The sequence below is a fragment of the Perca fluviatilis genome, chromosome 18 (genome assembly GCF_010015445.1).
Source record: "Perca fluviatilis chromosome 18, GENO_Pfluv_1.0, whole genome shotgun sequence".
NCBI lineage: Eukaryota > Metazoa > Chordata > Actinopteri > Perciformes > Percidae > Perca > Perca fluviatilis.
Window position 1 is genome coordinate 11,068,603 of NC_053129.1, and position 21,564 is coordinate 11,090,166.

At 42.6% G+C, this 21,564-nt stretch overlaps 1 protein-coding gene across 1 annotated transcript in view; it reads left to right on the forward strand.

The window, feature by feature from the left end:
- The window catches only part of flrt2 (fibronectin leucine rich transmembrane protein 2), a 173,941-nt gene that overhangs the window by 36,176 nt on the left and 116,201 nt on the right, over positions 1 to 21,564 (forward strand). The window contains exon 4 of the mRNA XM_039782463.1: positions 5,551 to 5,703. The gene's annotated coding sequence lies outside the window, so the exon portion shown is untranslated. The remainder of the gene's footprint in view (positions 1 to 5,550; positions 5,704 to 21,564) is intronic.

Below are 21,564 nucleotides of genomic sequence, written 5' to 3' on the forward strand. Positions count from 1 at the left end.
CCACCAACGACCACCAAACACCTCATCATCGTCGCTGCCTTAACTGTGATGAATGGGCTTTGCCCTGTTGGGGTTAAAACAACCGCAGCGCGCGCCATTTATTGGCATCCCCTATGTGTTTGTTGACAGGCTGTCTGGGACACACTTAACATATCATCCAGCATGAAAAGGAGGTTGCATGGCAGCTACTTTGGGGTCAAGAGGTCAGCTTATTACATTACCATCTTTTAACAATGGAGCTTCCGCCGACAGACGAATGGGCATATGGGTGGACGGGCATGGGAAGCTTTGTGCGTTGTGGCTTCATGGGATACCGCACCATCGGCAGCAGTTGCAGAGACGTGACGCTCCGGCAGCCATTTGGGCCGAGAGAGAGGAATGCAGGATGGTAATACGAAACACATGCTGGTGAGTGAGAGGGCCCTGTCTGTTGAGGGAGGATACCAAGAGACAAACATAGCTCTGCACTAGGACACACACACACACACACACACACACACATAAACTCAAATACACACAAAGGGCTTTGTGAAAACATACCTTAACAGGGAGATGTGGGACATGTCATTTATTTTTGCCTCAGTCCTGCTCCCTCCTCAGCAGGATTTCAGTTCAAACTGATCACAGTCTGAAGGGAGAAAAGGGGAGCACAGCCGGCCGGCCGGCTCAACATTTAGCAATAAGGAGCAGTCAGAAATGATAAAGTACACTTACATGTTCATTTGACATTAAGAATAGTAGCTTTTTCCCCCCTCGCTGTAGCCGCAGCTTCAGCCATCCTCGCCCTCAGCAAACCGCGGGGCCTGTGCTATATATACAGGCAGGAGAAACATCGCAAAAAGGCCTGGTCATCAGTCACTTGTGATGTGATGGGCCCGTTGGCATGCGAAACGGAGTTAAGACGGTGCGTACATGCTGGCTTTATGTGCTGACAACAAAAGCAAATTGCCTGAATAATGCACATGCAATAACACTTTAATTATTATAACACAATCGCAGATTATATGAGTAAAAGCCACTCAATAAATACACAAAAAAAAACAACCGGGTAAATTGTATTTCTTTTTTTAATCCCATTTTTGTACTTTTATCACCTACTATTAATTGTTATTTATAGTCTTATTCAGCCCTTTCCAAAATTGGACACAGCTAATTTTATTTCCCGGGCTACTAAACTTAACGATAAAGTGGGTCTGGAATTTATGGTGGTTTCCACTGGCTAACCAGACTGGTCCAATAGCAGTATCAATCAGGGAGGAAACTGCTGCAAGGCCAGGGCTTTGTGGAATTAAGACTCAGGCTGCTTCTTACTGCACTGCTTCCCAGTGCAGAGCTGCAATCACATCCCGGCCATTCGGTTAGCTGTGCCTCTGCCATGCTTTTGAGACTGACTCTCTGCAGTTTTATTTTTATTTTTTTTTAGCATTTTTAAAATCTATGTCAGTACTGGAGGAAGCATGTCACAGTATTTGACTTATTTCTTTCAATATCAATTCAATTTTCTCTCTGAATACTTCTGCTCCATACACAGATTTCTGATGCGTTAATGTGCCTGCATGGTGGTAGTATTTAATGGCTCTGCTTAGGTGGGCTGAGAGTAGTGAGTTAAAAGCATACATAGCATTGCTGCCTTCACCAAGCTGTTAAAGTGATGGCTTTTAGTCGTTCAAACAAGGGTGACATAACTGTTCTTTACAGCTTTATTCAGACATGACAGGACATTTACATGAAGAGGCTCATGCTCCAGAGTTATTTGGCTCCAGGTGCGCGGGATGGAGCAACAACTGTGAGTTGAAAGTGTAATGATACTGATAAAAAAAAGAGTAAACCCTGTTTTCTCTGAAGCTAAATAACAGGCAGTTTACTAAAGTTATTTTGCCATTGAAGACCCCTTTTTAAAGGACCACCATGAGAGTGAGAAATACTTAACCTCTAGTGAATCTCCAAATACATTTTCAATTTCATCATTTTTTTAGGCAGAGAATTTGGCTGCCTGTGTTTATAATGCAGCTATGTCGTAGTTGTTTTGTGTCTGTGGTCTTCTTGCATCTCTTGCATTCTCTTTGTAGTTTTTTCGCATCTCTTTGTAGTCATTTTGCATCTCTTTGTAGTCATTTTGCATCTCTTTGTAGTCATTTTGCATCTCTTTGTAGTCATTTTGCATCTCTCTGTAGTTGTTATGCATCTCTTTATTTTTGCTTTGTTTGTTTCTCTTTGTATTTGTTTTGCATATCTTTTTGTAGTTGTTATTATGGCTATACCCGAATCAGAATTTTTCCGATATCTTTCGATCTCAGCAACCCACCCAACCCGTCTTAAAACATGGACCCCTTACCATGCTTTTTAGGTTTGACCTTTTTTTGCCGTGTCCTTACCATTCATATATATAGACCACCTGTGGGAAACACTGTTCTGCATGTCGCCCTGCTAGAATAAAATATAATGTAACGCACACTGACAAAAACACGACGGCTCAAATCAACTGAGAGTCGTTGACGAAGATTTGGGTTAGGGCTGGACGATATGGAGAAAATCCAATATCACGATATGTTTTACCAAATACCTCGATATCGATACCGCAACGATATTGTAGGGTTGACTATTGGTGCTTTCACAAAATATTTACACAAGGAGATTTTTGATAAATAATCACCAGTAATGTGGATATAATGACTCAGTGGGTAAAGACAAATAATAGTTTTAATAACAGTTACAACAGTCTGGTAAGTTCAGAAAATGACATCACTTTACTGTAATGCAGCCTTTAGAACCAGGAAAAGACACTTATGTCATATCACGATATTACAACATCCAAAATCTATGACGATATCTAGTCTCATATCACGATATCGATATAATATCGATATATTGCCTATAATTTGGGTCATCCAATTTCAGGGGGCAGCCGTAGTTGTTATGCACCTCTTTGTAGTCGTTTGCATCTAAGTCCAACTTTCAGTCCTAAGCTTGCCGTTGTAACTTTCATTTATTCAGACACGAGACCAACATGAAAATTGCCATCACGTTTCGGTAAAGAGGTGAATGTTCATTTCATTGTCTTTATTACACAACTTTGTGGAGCTGTTGAGAACCGTTGTGCATGCTCAGCATACTGTACAACATGCTTTCTTATTAAAAAACAGAGCATTCATATATCTTAAAACCCAAATGTTTTCACTAATGATAAAAGGAATATAAAAAGAGACAAACTCATATTGCAGATGCTGTTTTATCAGGATAGTTCATGGTTTCGTTTGGACGCTCTCTCTGTAAATAGTATATGACCACCGCTTCGGTGACTAAAATAACCTTTCAGCTTTTGAAAAGCAGGACTGCCACTGCTCTTTCTCCACTCAAAAAATATGTTGCCCTGACTCTTACCCTGAAATTACCAAGGCAGCGACCTGTGGGCTGGTCAAGGCACTGCTGTAGACTTGCAAAGTGAGCTAGCTTTTGTTCTGCTTCAATGTGTCTAGCCCGGGCACAGAAGTGTGGCTAGACAAATAACCAGATCCAGATTTGGTACTTAATGAGGTGTGATGTCGCGCTGCGTCAAGACTGCGGATATGAATGGGGTCTGAGGGTGAAATAAAATAAACAGACCGTGCTCAAGTGCTGTAAAAACATGATCCTCTATTATATTAGAGCAGTCCAAAGTACAGAAGTGTTGTTGGTGAATTGTCTGATTATTACTTCAGCATGACCATCCCAAAGATCTCATGTTAGCGCATGATAAAAGTGTTTTTTCTCCACAGGGGTTGGAGCTGAATTCATCCCTTAGGCAAACTCTTTATGGCAAGAAAACATATTTGTAGTACAGCAGAAAGGATGTTGAAGTATTGCAAATTACTTACATCTCTTGCTATACTTGCTCCTTTGGGAGCTTTTCAACTATTGAACAAAGAGAAAGTTCTAACTGCATTACAGAAACACTATGTCTTTGGTCTCTATGCACACTGCCTGCTCTTGTTAGTAGTGTGGAAAATATTGAGTTTATGTTTGACATGCACAGCTTGAAATCATGAAGGGATTGATCAAAATATGATATAATTGGTATAATTGGTCATTAACCCTAACAGCCAGTCATAGCTTACCAGCTGTAACCAGGGCATGGCAGGCCTGTCAAGCTTTGGATTCCTTCAAATGCTGTAGCTAAATACTCTATCTTAAGGTTGTTGTTTTTTTGTTCTTTTTTGCCTTTTTTGAAAGGAATCGATTAACCAGTCTGTTTATCTGCTACAGTTTAAGCTGCAATTGTTAGCATGCCTGGCTAACTGGCTTACAGTATTACCAATAGTGGAAAAACCTACTGTAACTAAACCTAGCAATAACACAGTGTAGATATACTCTGTTACATGTAAAAGTGCTGCATTCAAAATCTTACTTAGTCTTTGTAAAAGAAAAATATACTTAAGTTAGTTAATTAGTTTTATTTATTTTTTATTTGTGTCATGCCAAACATTTGGCCTATCCCATATGGGATTACAGGTCACCACTATTTAACAGACATCTTCCGTCCTTGCATATACAAATCATGTGGAGAAATACGTGAATAACAAGATGAAAAAACCCAGTACAAACTAACAAATATCTACAGATCATCTCAGTAAAGAGCTTTTTTTCTCTTCTCCCAGGCTTTTCTCAAGATAACTGGCTAATTTATATAGTAGATTAAAAGTACCAACTTTAAGTACCCGAAAGGATAATTATATCCCTGAGTTATAATTAGTAATGCATTAGTGTGTGAGCTTTACTCATGCGGCTGGTTTTATATACTGCCAGGTGGCTTAAACCATAATAATTGATCAGAATTAGTTGATTTATATTTTGCATTATTAATCTGACTCCGCAAAGTAACTCTTATCTTGTCAAATAAACAAAGTAAAAAGTACAAGATTGTCTTAAAAAATGTAGTAGAGTAAAATTATGAAGTAGCAAAAAGTGAAAATACTCAAGTAAGATTTTGTTGATTTAAATCCAGCTCTGTGTCATGGCAGTGTCAGCAGTTTATCTGAACACACTGCCCACTCAAAGATGTCACAGAGGTGGTTTACAAATCGTCATAGTGTCACTTTAAGTACTGTACTTGAGTACATGTAGCCTACTTAGTTACATTCCACCACTGCTTTGTGTTAGTGAGTCAGTTGGAAAGAGTCAAAGGTCAGCTGGAGACAGTGTTTTTATCCAATTTATGGAGCTAACGTTAGCTTAACCAGCTGGCTAGCTACAGCTAATAAAACATGCTTGTAACAGTTGTCATTTCAGATGGCAAAATTGCCAGTTGCTGGCTTTAAGTAGAAGCCTGCTTTTGTCTAACTTGATCATGAAAACAAGACACAATTATTGTTTCTGACTTAGAATTTCAAGTTGTAAATTTGCCATGTAGAGCACAGTTAATCTTTTAAACAGCCAACTGCCAATGGGCAGTTATCTTGAAAGGGAAGGAGGCAAATGTGCCATTTTTCACTTAAAGATTGAGAACAAAATTAGAGTATGAAGGCTGTTGGGCAACTCTTCACCTTTTTTATGTCCCGTTCTTTGTCTTTGCAGCTCATATGATAATAATGTCAAGGAGGAGAGAGACGGCGAACAGAGGGTCAAGAGTCAGAGTGACTTTCTGAGACAGACCAAAGAGAGAGGCATCCTTGAGGTTGACATCGATGTGAGAACTAATCTGCCAGTGGCTGTGATTCAGACCCCAAGGTGAGCCCTGTGACATTTTGAGCTGATTAGGAATTTCACTAGCCTTAGTCTTTTGTGCCGTGTCAACTGCTCTGACATTGCATTACGCCATTTCATTATCATGCAGTCACATCTAATAAGGGCGCCGTCCTCCAACCTGGCGAGGAGCGTAAAAGGGCCTCTTTAACGCACGATGGCCTGAGAGGAGGGGTAAAAAGACAAATCAAGCCTGTAACTGTTTGAGTGCGACTGGGCTTTTGGCCCAGAACAAATTGCATTACTGTCACATTATGTCCCTGGTATGCATGAATTAAGAACTGACTGGTTAACTCTCATCCCTCCCTGACTTACTTCCTCCCAAAACCTTCCTCTGTTTTTCTAATTTTATATTTTCCATCGGGGAGGAGAGACAGGCCTATTCACAGACTCTCTCTTCCTCTTTCCATCCCATTTGCATGGGGGACAATCTAACACTTTCACTTCTCAGCTGTTGGAATGTGAGAATTGCACTGGGAGAGGAGTGTGGTTAGTCGATGGCCTTTCTGTGCTGATTCAGACGTTGCGAGATGATGTGAGGGTTCTACAGTCAGAGTGACTCTTGAGCCAACACAGCAGCACTAAGAGCATACGTATATGCATTTTTTATTCAGGTCGAATGTCAGGCTTTTTTACGGGCTCTGAGAATAGAGCGTGTGGCTCAAAAAAAGGTCACTGTTTCCCCCTTGCTGGAACAGAAAAAGGCCAATGACATTTGGGAGTTTGATCCCACTGGCAAGTCTAAGAACTCACGTCTTGTCAGACTTTCCCAAGCCTTGAAGTGAAGCGATGTGTCACGCTTAGACTGACATCTCGTCCAAACAGATTAGTGATAAAATACGTCCATATAGTCACCCTGGAAAGGGACCGTCTGAGTGGACAAAAGCAGAACGGCCCTCAGGGACTGAGCTGTCTCTCCCCGTCTCATCGTTACAGCCTGTGTGTGTGCCCTCATGTATGCAGACTTGGCTGCTGATGAAGTGGACTCTTTTAGGTGGACAAACAATCCCTCTGTATACCTCAGAGTTCACAAAAGTCACATCCTGCTGAAGAATGTGTGTACGAGATATGAGATTGGCTGAACTGAGCGATGGGACTTTGGCTGGCCGAGTGGCGAGAGGGGAAGGACGGAACAATGTCACAAGACAAAAAAAATGGATTTCGCTCATCTATATCTGTCTAATTGTTTGTTTCCCGAGTGATAGAGCCAAGAAATGACACAATGAGACAGGAAACAGGGTGGAGATGGGTTCAGTTTAGAGCACACTCTTCTCTTTTCTATTTCAACAAAAGGAAACGTGACCTGCTGGCTATACTTGTATGATGCATAAGAATAATGGGATATGCAGGCTGCCAGTGTTGCAGTACTCAAGATCGGTCTTGGCCTCGAGTCCAGTCTCAAGACCGCTTTTGAAGGTCTCGGTCTCGCCTCGGATTCGACCACATATTTACTCGGTCTTGTCTCGGTCTCAGATCAAGACGACTTGGGATTTTATTTCAAGAACGGTCGAGACCACAACTGCCTTTTGATTATTTTGTCAAGGCATTTCTCATGATACACTAATGGCAATAAAAGAGGTGAATGAAGAATAATCTTAAATAGTTTTCAGTGGGTGTTTTTAATGGGAATGTGGATCTTTCAGATCAATTTAAGGTGTGCTTATGGTTAGCATTTTCCACATTTTATCGTGTCATGCAGTGTGGGACTCGCACTGGTCTGGTCTTGGTCTTGACTCGGTCTCAACCCCTCGAAGTCTTGGTCTTGTCTCGGTCTTGATACACTCTGGTCTTGGTGATGACTTAGTCTCGGTTTAGGTGGTCTTGACTACAACACTGCAGGCTGCCATAGAGAGCTCAACAGTGTGGATTCGGAAATGAAATCCCAGTAACTTTCTCCATAAGGATTTTAAATATTAGCCATTATGTCTAAACCATCCAAGGTAGACTTACCATGAGCTACGAGATTATGAAATGGTTTATGCTCCTGCAGAAGCCACATGTCCGTATGAAATCAACCTTTTTTTCTATTCGCGATGTCATGGAGAAGTACACTGCCCACAATCCACAAAGCGTAACAGCGACGTCTCTGATTGGGTGAGCTCGCTGTTAACAATGGAAATGTTTGCCGCACCCACAAACCCGCGAACTGCTATAGCGAGCTGCAACCACAGAAGTCCACGATCGTTTCTGTACGCACACTGTCTTGTACCTTTCCCTTTTTTTCCCTCGTCGTTTTCAAAAATGTATTTTTGCGCCAAATGAAATGTTTTATGGTTACGATTCATCTGGTTGGCTTGGTTCAAGGCTTAAAACTCCTCATATGAGCATTTTCTGAAACGTCAGTGGAGATATTGAACATCCGGAACCAGAGCCGTTCAAAAAGAACGGTCACTGTTGAGCTCTACAGCACCCAAATATACTGCACTCCAGTATGCACTGTACCCGTTTCACATCGTGTCATTTCTCGCCTCACTCCCCCCGCAGGTGAATTATGGATGAGATGAAAAGCTCGCACTGATATTTAGCTGATCAAGTATCAAGCTTAAAATGCAACCTAAAAGTGGGATATAGCTCGCCGGGAGGGAGAGCTGTCTCTCCCCCCATCTATTACAAAGCTGTGCATCAGAGCGGCAGCGAGGGAGGGGAGAGTGGTATCATCGGCTGACCAGACGACATATGAGGCAGACGGTGAGGGTGACAGACAAACAGCCATGGTCATTGGGGGGCAAGCAGCGGGGAGAAACGCTGTCTGCCTGCAGATAATAAGCCACTGTGTCGCTGGGTTATTGCAGCACGTCCGACGGCGTATCCCACAGAGACCTCGATTCTCTGTCACTTGAAGGCATGAGCAGCCTTTCACTGTGGCACGTGACTCAGCCAGGTGTGTCTTATTAATTTTGGGGATTTACGACTTTGACTTTTTCCTGGTTTCTAAACGCGTCCCCTTGAGGACCGGGCTCATAGCCTTGTAGAAAGCCTGCATGGCACACAGTCATAAGGTAAATGTCTGTTCATGCATGCGTGAATTAATACACCTACATGTACATCTCCTTTTACAAGGTTACACCCCCAGCCACATCGGTGTATGTCTATGACGGAGACGTGATGGATCTCTATAGGCTCTATGGGTTGCTCAGTCTTTTGTCATCACCTTGAAACATAATAGGATGAATGGTTTGTCATTTGCAGCTGTTTTCTCTCCTGACGTCAATCAATGTCTATATACAGTAGAGGTTAGAAGTGCTATGCTTCCATATATATCTGATATTTACAGTGGCTCTGACAGCTTAACACACTGCAAATGAACACACACACACACACACACATGCCAACCAACAGAACAGAAGCCAGCGGACGAAAAGATCCTCATAAAGTCACAGCATGTACGGGCAGTGGTGGCCTAAAGGTTAGAGAAGCGAGCTTGTGACCGGGAGGTCGTCGGTTCAATCCCCAGACCGACATAAAATCTGGGTGGGGAAAGTGAAAGAACAGCGCTTGTCCTCTCCCTCATTACCACCGCTGAGGTGCCCTTGAGCAGTTGAACCCCAACCGCTCCAGTGGAGCTGCTCAGTGGCCAGCAGATCAGACTGTGGTTGTACTGGGCAGCTTCCAGGTATGAACGTGGAACTGTGTGAATGTGATCAGGGCGTTCCTGCAAAAGAGAGGCTGCCTCTCAGTGAACCTCCCCTGAATAAATAAAGGTTAAATTAAAAAATTAAAAAAATTTAGAAAAAAAAAAAAACGCTGCTAAGAAGTCAAACAGGAAAATTGACACGTTCACCAACTTGACATTGTAAATGCAGCATAGAGAAAACAGCATAGAGAAATGTGCTGCAATTATAGAAAATACAACCAAACGACAAATTACAAAAATGTTGTGAAGTTGATAACCAGACAAATGTGTTGGTGTAAAGAGACTGAGATTTAAGTTAAGTCAGTTTTAACATTCTGATTATATGATTCTGATATTATTGCAGAAAACTGCAATGCACCTATAGCGTATAGCACATTTCCATAGTGTATATAGCATAGACCGTGTCACATTAAGGTTTGGAGTAAGTAGCTTAATGAGCCACAAACCATGGCAACCACTCGCATGCCCCTGCATGTTTATCAGTTTTAGTGTTCGCTGAAATCTTTATTTTGTAACTTAGTTCATTTTTGCAGCATTTTGGCTTGTGTTTTTCTGCATTTACAGTATATGTTTGTGCCGTCTAAGGCCTAGTGAAAACATACACATGCAGGTATTTCTTCTTTCTCTGCGTTTTGGTCTTTTGTCCGCATGCATACTGCGTGTCCGGTCACTGAAAACAGATCTTTTGAAATCCTCTTTCTAGGGTGAACACTTTCAGAACCTCCCGTTTTAAGTGTTGACACGTAGACCGAGAAAAGTGAGTTTTGAGCTCGTAACATCAGAGCGTGCGCCGTAACGTCATCTGTGAGGCGTCACAAATGAGGCGGCATTTCGTGCAATGACGGACGTGTCAAAAATAGCGCGGTTTTAACCTTGCTAACAGGCTCTTTTACACAAATGAACAGTTACTCATCTACTACTCTGAGGAACAGAGGCATCAAAATGTGCTCCGGAGCCATCAATGCACCATTGCAGCTACAGTAGCCTTCTGGTAATAGCTTCTTTTTTTTCAGGCTTCTGATTGGCCAACATAGCTTTAAGGGCTAGGGTTATATTATATTAGACCTGTTAGTTTAGCATGCCCTGTCTTGACAGTGCATCAATTGTGCTTTTGCGTTTTTCATTTGGACGGAGAGGTTTGTCTGTTGTGTGTGAACAGAATCTTTTTTTAGAACGAAGGAGGGAAACTCCCCTTTTTAAAAATACCCGTGTACGTGTGGACTAGGCCTTTGTTTTGTTATCAAATGTATGAAACGGTTTCCTTTAATTGTTTTGCCCCTTTGCCTGTTTTCTTTAGTTGCACTATGTTGAGCTCTCAGGGCCTCCGTAGATTACGTTTTCCATTCTGCATTTGTGCAACCAGATGCAAGTCAGTTCTTTGTTCTGTCTAACTGATCTCCACAACACTACCTGAATGTTGTGCTTGCACCTTAGATAAAACGTGTCCAAATATAACCAGCAGTGACATCCTGTGTCAGTAGCCTTGGGACGAGTGAAATAGAAACAATTCTTTCATTATTTTTTTTCTCCCTTTGGCCATTTTTGTGTTTTTTTTCCACACTCTTGCCTAAACTCTAAGTTGTTGTGCATTATCCCATCCTCTTTCAGTCACTCTGTTTTCTGATTTGGACTTGTCTGGAGACCGTAACTTTTAAATATAAGTCGTTAGCATCCCATTGACTGCCGTTCATTTTGGCGCCACTTTGACAGCGAATAACTTTACATCAGGAGCGTTTAAAGACTCTATTTGTCCATTGTTTACTTCTAAAGAAACATGACAATGTATAAAAGGCTCCATTACCTTGTACCTCACGTTATGGCTCCGTAGCAGACGTTTTTGTAAAAATAGGCTAACGATTGGGTCATAACCACGCAACTTACTGTCGCACAGTAGAGGAATTACCGTATAGTACAGGAGAAGCTCGCAGGCAGTTTCGACTTACATAAGCTGTTTAAGTTTAATTACTAATGTTAACTAGCATTTTAGTTAGCAATAATTAGCCTGTGCCTATGTTATCTCCTTACATATACCTACGCTTTCCTTCTCTGCAAGATTGGGAATGATTGAGATTTCTCTTGGCACAGCTACCAGAAGACTTCCAACTTTCAGACTTTCAGACAGGTTGCTCACGTCACATCTACGTCTTCGAGCTCAGTTGGAAAAGTGCTTCTAATATCCTTCACTGGTCTCCGTCTAGAGCAACAGGATCCGTTGGTCCTTTTTATATATGTCAATGCCAAAGACAGAACACAAGAACTCCGTCACATAAAAGACATTATTGCTGGTGTGAGCTGAGAGCTGTTGTCCAAAACAAGCCGTCTTTAGTGTTCTTATGTCTTGGATACCTTTCAGTGTTTCAGGCAGCTCCTTACTAATACCACTGCATATGTGGGAATTTAATTACCTCTCTAGGGGATTACCTTCCCGGTGATTGCCGCTTTCAAAGGCTCCTCAATGCCAAACACAACACGACCCGGTGCGGGTGTGGCCCTACTGTTCACAGGGAACTGTCTCGCTGAGCGGAAAGTGTTTAAGCGCTTCCAGCAGGGGTGCTAAAGGAAATCATCTTAACCATGAATACTAAATGACCCAAGGTGTACATTGGTACATCTCAAATATGTGCTTGGCCCTGCTCCAGCGGAAAGGAAACATGGCTCCTGCATAATGAATAGAAAATGTAAAGGCTGTAATGGCATTGACTCTGGATTTGTCTTTAGCATCGCCAGGAATTTGTTTTGAATCCGGATGTCTTTAACAAAAAAAAAAAAATCCCCCTTTTTCTCTGGAATGAATTGGATTTTTTTTTTACTCCGCAGGGGCCGCCAGATCGCTGTCAGATGTGACATTGTGGAAGCTGCTGTTTGTTTTCACAGCTTCTTTTCATAGCCGATGAGTATGCTATGACATGACGGGTACCAGGGAGAACATTTATCAAGTGTGCCCTTCAGCGAGGTCCCTTGGAAATAAGTGTTTGTAAGACACGCCGAGACAAACGCAACTCCTCTGTGCTCGCCCCGACTGCTCTTTAATGTTCCCACCGCGCTACACGTGTTTTTTTTCCTCCTGAAATAAATCACACTTTTATACTGTAAATACGCCGCACTCGCGCAGGTAGTACCCAAGTGCACTGGGACCACTTACTCATTCAGCTTATAAGTTACTACCACAGGACATTATGAAATCTAACCTATAAAACTAATAATATAAATACACAGGCAGGAGTAGAAATCATAGGATCTAAATGAATTTGTGAGGAAGAAGAAAGAAAAAAAGAAATTCCAGCCACCGAGCTGTGTAAATGTATCCACAGCCAAAATCGCTTTGGCCCTTGCCATCTCGGTTATTTACGAGCTCTCATTAGCAAATGACTTTCACACAGGCCAGTGTACTGTATCCTCTCGCCTTTCACTTCATACTGTAAAAAAAAAAAAAAGAAAATCCACAGAATTAATGTTCTGGAAAATATAGTCGTAATAAAAAGTGTTGCGAGCTCTCGTGCGCCCGCCAAAAACTGTCCCCCTATTCACTCAAATCAGCACAATTAACCTGCAGGAGAGAACACGGTGTTTCAGTTCATTACCGCCCACAGCACGACAATGGGCATCTGTTCAGCGAAGGCTGCGTTCAGGATCTGCACACTGACATGGGGGGATTCTTACACCGTTAACTGTTGCTTTGGCTCCACTTGAAACCGACACCTGGCGCTGGCTCGCAAACAATGGCAATAAAAAGGTGAGCAAAAGCACGCTGAGATCATTATTTCAGCTTGAAAATGGGGCTATAAGTTTGTTTACATGTCATCCCAGAGCTCCAAACTTTCTGCGGTGCCAGGCAGTGTATCAGCGTTATCATAGGTGATAAGATCCGGCGTGCCGCGGCGAGTGATTGAGCGATTTGCTGAGCGGATGGCATATTGCCCGCCTGGCAGGAGGATACATTAAAGCTGTCCCCGTAGAGTCAGCGGCAGTGGCAGGCATGCTGAACACTCTCCCTCTGCCTCGCATGACATCCTCCAGGCTGTTCTCACGAACCGTTCGTACACAGAGCTGCAAAAAGTAATGCGCTGTAATTTGTATGTATTCCACGTATGTATTGCTGTATGCACCACGTTGACTGCTGATGTGCAAGAGCGCGAAGCCCCGCGTAGGGAGGTGTTCGCGATGGATGGTTGGGTCATAAAACACAGGGCTTTCAAGCTGGGGAGCGGAGTTAGTGACTTTCACCCAGAAAAAGGGTGTTTGTGTCCCGGGAGTACTACTTAAGGCGACCGGTGTTTTTTAACTGTTGTTGCCGCGGGACGCTGACTTTTTGTCGGCTAAACTCAACTGTAACGGCCTCTGGAACGGACGGCACCTCGCGGTGACCAGGACCCAGCTCCCAGTAACCTTTACTCGGCTAAACTCAACTGTAAAGACTGCTAAACTTAACTGTCATGAGACCGGTCGTCACGTGACAAGCCGGGGGTCTATTTTGTATGAATTTTTGTGGATAACTTTTCATACGATAATCATACGTTCATGAGAATGCGCTGCTTAGGTGATAACATCTGGCGTGCCAGGGCGAGTGATTGAGCGATTAGCTGAGCGGATGGCATATTGTTGCCTGGCAGGAGGATACATTAAAGCCGTCCCGGTTGAGTCAGCAGCAGTGGCAGGCATGCCGAACACTCTCCCTCTGCCTCGCATGGCATCCTCAGGACGCTCCAGTCGAGCGTGCGTCATTGCCTGAAGCAGGCTCCACGCCGCTGTGGTTGTCTTTACGCGGCGACAACAGAGCTCTGTGGGAAAACATGCTGTCATACATGATTCAGAGGCCGCGTGGTGTCTCAGGGAGACAATAACAGGACTCATATGGGGAGGACAGAGAGTTATTGAGTGCTGACATGGGCATGCTGGCATCATGAAGTGGCAGGGCGTGTGGTTGCACTGGGTGGTGCTGTGGAGATAACGTGCAGGCGATGCAGAACGGCCTCTTGAATCGACTCGCATGGGAAATATTTTGATATAATGTGGCCTTTGGTGGATGTGAGGACGTGTTAGATTCTAAATAGTTCTAAATGACTGCCTTTACCTTCTGGACATACTTAAGTTTTTTTTTTTTCTCCCTTTGGTCTTACATTATCTTTGAAAAATGCCATGTTTGAGATTTTTGCTATTTTCTGTGTACTGTAGCAGCAGAGCTATTAAGATCCTTTACTTAGTAAAAGCAGTAATACCTCAAAATCTGAAAACAATCCACTGCATGTCCTGCATTAAAAAAAACGTAAAGGTGTCATGTGTACTTTTCTTGTCAACAAACAGAAGCTATGTTAAAGGTCCCATGGCATGAAAAATTCACTTTATGAGGTTTTTTAACATTAATATGAGTTCCCCCAGCCTGCCTATGGTCCCCCAGTGGCTAGAAATGGTGATAGGTGTAAACCGAGCCCTGGGTGTCCTGCTCTGCCTTTGAGAAAATGAAAGCTCAGATGGGCCGATCTGGAATCTTCCCTTTATGATGTCATAAGGAGCAAGGTTACCTCCCATTTCTCTGCTTTGCCCATCTGCAACAAGACTGAATTTCGGGAAAAAGACTTCTGATACAATATTAGGGGACCACTAAGGCCTATATAAAAGCATCCAAAAAGCACCATGTCATGGGACCTTTCAGGTTTATTTCAACCAAACCAGTGTGGTGATTGTTGAAACTGTGGAAAGACGACCAAGACAGATTTTGATACGTTTCTGTCGACTTTAAATAAAATGTATTTTACGTGGGGAAATTACTGTTTATTTAAATGGAGTCTGGTGGGTTTGGTGATAGTGATTACAGGGATGTTTCATGTTAAACAAAATGTTCCATAATGTCAGATACTTAGAGTAATAATCTGAGCCGGTCAGTGGTAAAACAAGCACTTTTAGTGGACGGAAATTGAAGGTGCGCAATTGCCCGTTATCGTTGCATTGTAGCTTATATCAGCGCCGCCAACTGCAGCTTTTTTTGCTTAATACTGGACCAATTTCAAAAACTGTTGTTCCCTATAGTCAATTAGACACAAAAAACAAAGGAAAAAAATGGTCAGGTTAGAAATTCCCCTTAGTAGTTACCGTTTAAGTGCAGCACTTGAGTAAATGTAGTTACATTCAATCACTGCTGTTTACACTATCTGTCCCTACAAGAAAAGGGTGGTATTATTCTACATTTGTATTCTTGTCAACACATCCCATTAAAAGAAATTTTAAAAAACCAATACGTTAGTCTGGCTCTCCTTCTACGACTGTTCTACCGTGTTGTGGCACTCAGCCCCGAGCCTATTGGTTCCTACAAATACATAGCTTCTTTTTTATTTATGGCCAAATCATTTCCTGAAGCTCATGGGCACTGTAGTTATATTAGTTTGTTTAAAATGCATGCGCCACAGAGTTACATTTTTCTCTATTTTTCAAGCTCACGTTAAAAGTTCAAAGCAGTTCCATGCCTGCGTCTTTGTGGTTAGATACCGAGCTGCCTTCCCTTTACAGCCTGTCCAGTCCAACAGTCAAACCAGAGGCGAGCCACTGCAGCCAGCTGTAGCACATCAGGTAAAAACGGAAATTAATAATAGATTCCACAGAATCATATTGTACAGTCAAACTGCTGCTTTTATTTGGAGGTATTTGGACAGCCTGTCAGTGTTCAGAACATAAATCGCGTAAAACAAGGACAAAGGAAAAAAGGCAAATATCTCTTACATGTTAAACTCAATGGAAAACAATGTACAGTGACGTAAAGCAGTTAAGGAATGCAGGAAATGAGCAAAAAACTCAAATCTGGAATTTGTCTTTGTTCTCGCTCATCATCCAAACAATTTATCCTAAAAGACGCCAAACAACCCCTGCACGCCACATTTACCTACATGACTCGAGGTCCCGGTTGTGTACACGGATAATGGTTGGATTAGGTCTATTGTGTTTCCAGATCTGCGCAGGTTAGCAGGTTTTCATTTACATTCCTTTGGCCCGCAGCACACCGACTGCACGTGTCCCCACAGAGATGAAGCAAGGCTTTTTTTTCCTGTTGCCTGTTGATGTCATATCCCTGCAGAGGATAAACCGAGAGTGTTTCCTGTTGATATTAGGATGTCAGCTCCCATCTGTTTGTGCAATCACACTGAGAGACAGACGTACGAAAAGAAGAAGAAGAAGAAGAAGAAGAAGAAGAATCGACCTCCTCCACCGGGACACATCCTGACCGGGCAACGGCTCAACTCTCACTGACCGCACCTTCATCCTCCCATTGAAGTCAGTCCCTTCATACAATGACACACATACACACACACACACACACACAATGTCAGCTGCCTTTCCACCTTTACAGCTATCACATTTCCGCAGCTCCCAGTACACTGTCCAATATTTCCATGCTGTATTCTTCTAAATAAATCATGCAGGAATATGGAGCCATATGAAGTAGACAGTGGGTAAGTTCCAGTGTGAGTGAATTCTCCTGTGTAAGGCCTGAATGTGTCATGAATCTTAAGCATTTACGTTCGTATTTCGCTGCATGCACACATGCTTTTTACATCAATATGCAGTATACTGTACATGTTTTGGGATTTAAAGACACACCACAGCAGTTGCTATTACGGTAGTTATGTACCTGGTTTAGGCCGGCATGAGAGCTTGACGGCGACAAGCAGGGCTGTAGTCAGTTACTCGAGATCAAGTCAAGTCCAAGACCACGTTCAGTCGAGACCAAGTCGAGACCGAGTCCAGAGCATGTCAAGTCCTGTTCAAGACCATAATAGGCAAGAGCCTAGAAATCTAGACGCAGCCTAGCGGCAGCAAATGTAATTTGCAGCCAGGGTCAGTCTAGCAACTATCCGTTGGCCTGCAAGCTGGAAAAACCAAACTCGGGCCGGGCCAATCACATTGTGTATAGAGTCGGTGGGCGGGCTTATGGCTGCTGCTGCTGCTGCTGGCGAACAGCGGTCTTTCGAACCGGCTTTGGCCGCGACTCTGGAACACTTGGAGTTAAGCTTTTCTTTGAGAAAAGAACAAAGAACGGCACTGAAGTCATTCTTAAAAAAGGAAGATGTGTTCGGAGTTTTGCCGACCGGCTACGGCAAAAGTTTAATCTACCGACTAGCGTTGCTCTGCCTGGTTGTAGCGCTGTCCTACTGCGTGCAGAGGGAATCTGAAAGACAAGCGTTTATCCCGCCCCTCGGATTGAGCCCTGCCAATGGCGAGTTCCCAGACCCAACATCTTGATGTGGGTCTGGCTTGTCAGGCTAACAATAATGTCTTTCCAATACTAATACAGTCAGTAAGGAGTTATGGATGGATCTATAAACAAGAAGTGTCTATCTCCTAACATCAAAAACAGCTTTTCATCATGTACTAAAGAGAGACTAATGCACGCTTTTATTACTAGCAGGTTAGCTTATTGTAATGTTCTCTTATCTGGTCTGCCTAAGAATACACTAAATCAGCTGCAGTTAATACAATTCTTTTACAGTAATTTTTTTGACTGTTTAATTTTTAACTATCCATATTTAATCTTTTTCATTCACTGTATGGCACTTTGAATTGCATTGTGTTACGTTTGAAAGGTGCTATATTAATAAAGTTTAACTGAGTGATCGACCGACATGGAATTCAGGCAAACAAACATGTACAACTGATCCCGAATCAGCAGCCAGAAACAATTTGACCACCGTGAAATCGGCATAGAGCCAGGGAGAGTGGAGAGAAAATGCTCCTGACTAACATAAATGTCACTTCTGTACTACAGGCTTTAAAACTTGAAGGAAATAGTGAACAAACGGCGTGACGTTTTCTGTCATTTACAACAACAGAGGCTGCGAAGCACAGACCCGTTTGCTCTAAATCAAGTGCTGTTGATGATTATCCTTACGCTTTCTGATTAATATGACAGGATGCCTTTATGAAAGCCCATAAAACCACTATGGGGACTATTTCCTGCTGCTGCAGTTTGAATCGTCCTCCATAGTGTCTGTGAATTGGTAGCACAGCTCTGAGGAAATGGAGCTGTGTGCACAGATGGGAGCCCAGACAGCCCCACCTCCGACTGAAACGACAGTAAAATGGTGTGCGTGTGTGTGTGTGTGTGTGTGTCTGTGTCTGTGAGTGAGTGATTAAGTGAGTGTGTGTGTGTTTGTGTGGGCCTCTCTTTGCGCTTGCATTTGTCACAGTCTGTATTTAGGTATGGAAGGTCATCCGTGCATGGGCCTGATGTGTGTGTGTCTGTGTCTGTGTGTGTGTGTGCGTGTGTGTGTGCGTGCGTGCGTGGGAGAGCACAGCTTGACTCTGACTGTTGACACTGGCTCGGTGACAGTCTGAACACTCAGCTGTGTTGACGAGTGGGAGTCCCACACCCCGCCTGCCCCCTTTTGTGGAGAATGAATATTAATAATTCAAAGTGATCTCAATCTCGGCTGCCTCTGAGGCTGTTGCCCATTACCCTGGGATGAGCTGATATTGCTGTTGCGTGAAAAGGCCACCGACAGGCAAAAGGCAGGGGAGGGAATCTGTGACGCGCCGCTAAAAGGCACCCCTGAGGTCTCTGCTATCGGCCCAACTGCATGGCTGAATGGGACGTACAGTATTGCTTTGAAAGGACACACACACACACACACACAAATCTGCTCTCTTTATTAGTGGAAGCTGTCTCTACAGAAAGCTAAATTGTGTACACAGACGGCTGACTTCTTATTTGTCAAACCATGAGCAACCCTGAAAACGATACAAATCCGTTTTTTAATGGTGGTTGTGTTGCTTAAAAAAACCATCCATTTACTTGCCGCTGTTTCGCTCTATTTTCCTTAATTCCCCTTGTTTTTTTAAGCTCCAGGTTAAGGTAATACACAGCGACAAATAAAAAGCTCTGCGTGAAAACGGCTTGTGGCTAGGTTTTCATGCTCTGATCCCTGTAGTGAGGCGGGGTGGTGTCTAATCTAACTCACACTGCTAGCCTGATGCTTGTGCTCCTACCCTGCTGGCACATGAACTACCCTAATCCCTCCGTGTGATGTCACATCATAGCCGCTATGACGCTGCTCTCGAATCCCTGAAGCAAAGACATATAAAATAAAAAGGAGCTGTTGAAAATTGACAGCTTATTGTCTTTGACAGTGCTAACATGCTGATGTTTTGCTGTTAAAACAATAGCCGTGATGCTTACATTTGCTACAGCTAAGGCTGATGGGAATTTCTTTAGTTTAACAATATTTGAGCTATAGAAAAATGATTAAGGCAAGGCAGCTTTATTTGTATAGCACATTTCAGCAACAGGGCAATTCAAAGTGCTTTAGATAAAACATTAAAGAGCAGTTAAAAAATAAAAACGATTAAATAAAAAATTTAAATTAATACAAAATATATATATATATATATATATATATATATATATATATATAAATTCTCAGAAATATGTCCGTTATCTGTTAAAAAATACTACTAGATAAAAGACGAGAATGAAAGTGACAGTGCAATATAAGAAGTTAACAGTTATTTAAGGAAAGGCAACTGAGAGTTGCGGCAGACCTGCAGTTTGTTCCTGATATGTGAAGCATAAAAACTGAACGCTGCTTCCCCCTGTTTAGTTCGGACTCTGGGGACAGCAAGCTGACCTGTCCCAGACGACCTGAGAGGTCTGGATGGTTTATAGTGTATAAAAGCATGGACAAGTTTTTCCGAATCCTGCTGAGACATTAGTCCTTTAACACTTGATATATTCTTGAGGTGATAATAGGCCTACTTTGTAATTGTCTTAACGTGGCTGTTAAAATTCAGGTCTGAGTCCATGACTACACCAAGATTTCTGGCTAGCGTTGACTTTTAATCGTTCCTCTTTTGCTCCAAATACAACCACCTCTGTTTTTTCTTAAAAAAAAAAATGTAAACATTAAAGAGCAGTTAAAAAAAGATTACCAAAAGTTAGCACATTTAATTCTGTAGGGGTCGGGGATCATGAATGTCTCTGCAAATATTGTGCCAATCCATCTTATGCGCTATTTCGCTGGATTACTGAAAACGATGTCAAAAGTCTGCCAATCACCAACATCACCGACATGTATCTTCTGGAGACCATGAATGTCTTGACCAAAGTGGTGGACCTACTGTACAGACAGACCAATATTGCCATCCTTTTAGCTCTAAGCGCATGGCTTAAAAGAGCTTGGGCTTCATTTGGCTTTATTATTTCAGGAGAAATGAAACCAGGAATTACTTCTGTGTCAACCTGCCAGCAAACATACCTTGTTTGTATGTCATACTCATTCATGCAATTAACAGCAGTTTGTTTAGGTTAGTGTGACCATGTTGTTGTTGTTGTTGTTTTCTATTAAGCTTTTGCGAATGCTAATGAAATGTGCTATACAAATAAAATAAAGCTGCCTAATGAAGGTAGTAGCGAGCAAGAGAAAAATGTTCCCTTTGTTGTGTCGAACGGGAAGATTTCTGTTCCTAATATCCTTTTTAAATCCGTAGGAAGGTTCTGCTTCTTATAAGCTTCGCCCTCTGAGTCGTCAATGCAATAGCTCCCAGAGGGCTATGCCTATGTTCACAGAATCTGGAGTTACGCAACAAAAATACGTTTTGATAATTCCCAATATTAATGTTGAGTCCCAAATCTCTACAACTGAGGTGGTATCATGACCGACAGGCATACTGGACAAAAAAAACCTTAGATTAACATCCAGGTTGACAAATTGTTGCAATATCTCTTTAAATCCACAGTTTTAGTTACACAAGAATGTGTCCTAAGTGAAGCACATTTCTGTACTTTCTTAAAACAGAAGTTCCTTCCTGTGGTTAAGCTGCATTCATAATTTAACAAGGGTTAAGTTTACAGGTCAACCGCACCTAAACCTTACAGCTGTTTCTCAGGGATCTTCTAAAGGGGAAATATGTGAACTATTTCACCCTGTTAGGAAGGTGAAAATATTTCCCGGCGCTTAGGTACATCCAGCAGTGAGGTGATTCAGAACGACAAGCTGACCTGAGCTAAGTTGAAACTGTCAGATTGGATTCTTAACGAGGTCCACATTCTGCTGGCACTCGCTTAGCAACTGCTTCTTCCTTCTTAAGAGGCCGACGGTCACACACACTTGACCTTAACTCAAAGGAAGTATAACCAAGATTTGGGTTTTGACACGACAAAGATGGGATATTCTGACAGAGCGTTCCTGCTTTTGTTGTCGACAAGCTAATGACATGAAACCTGGGGATCT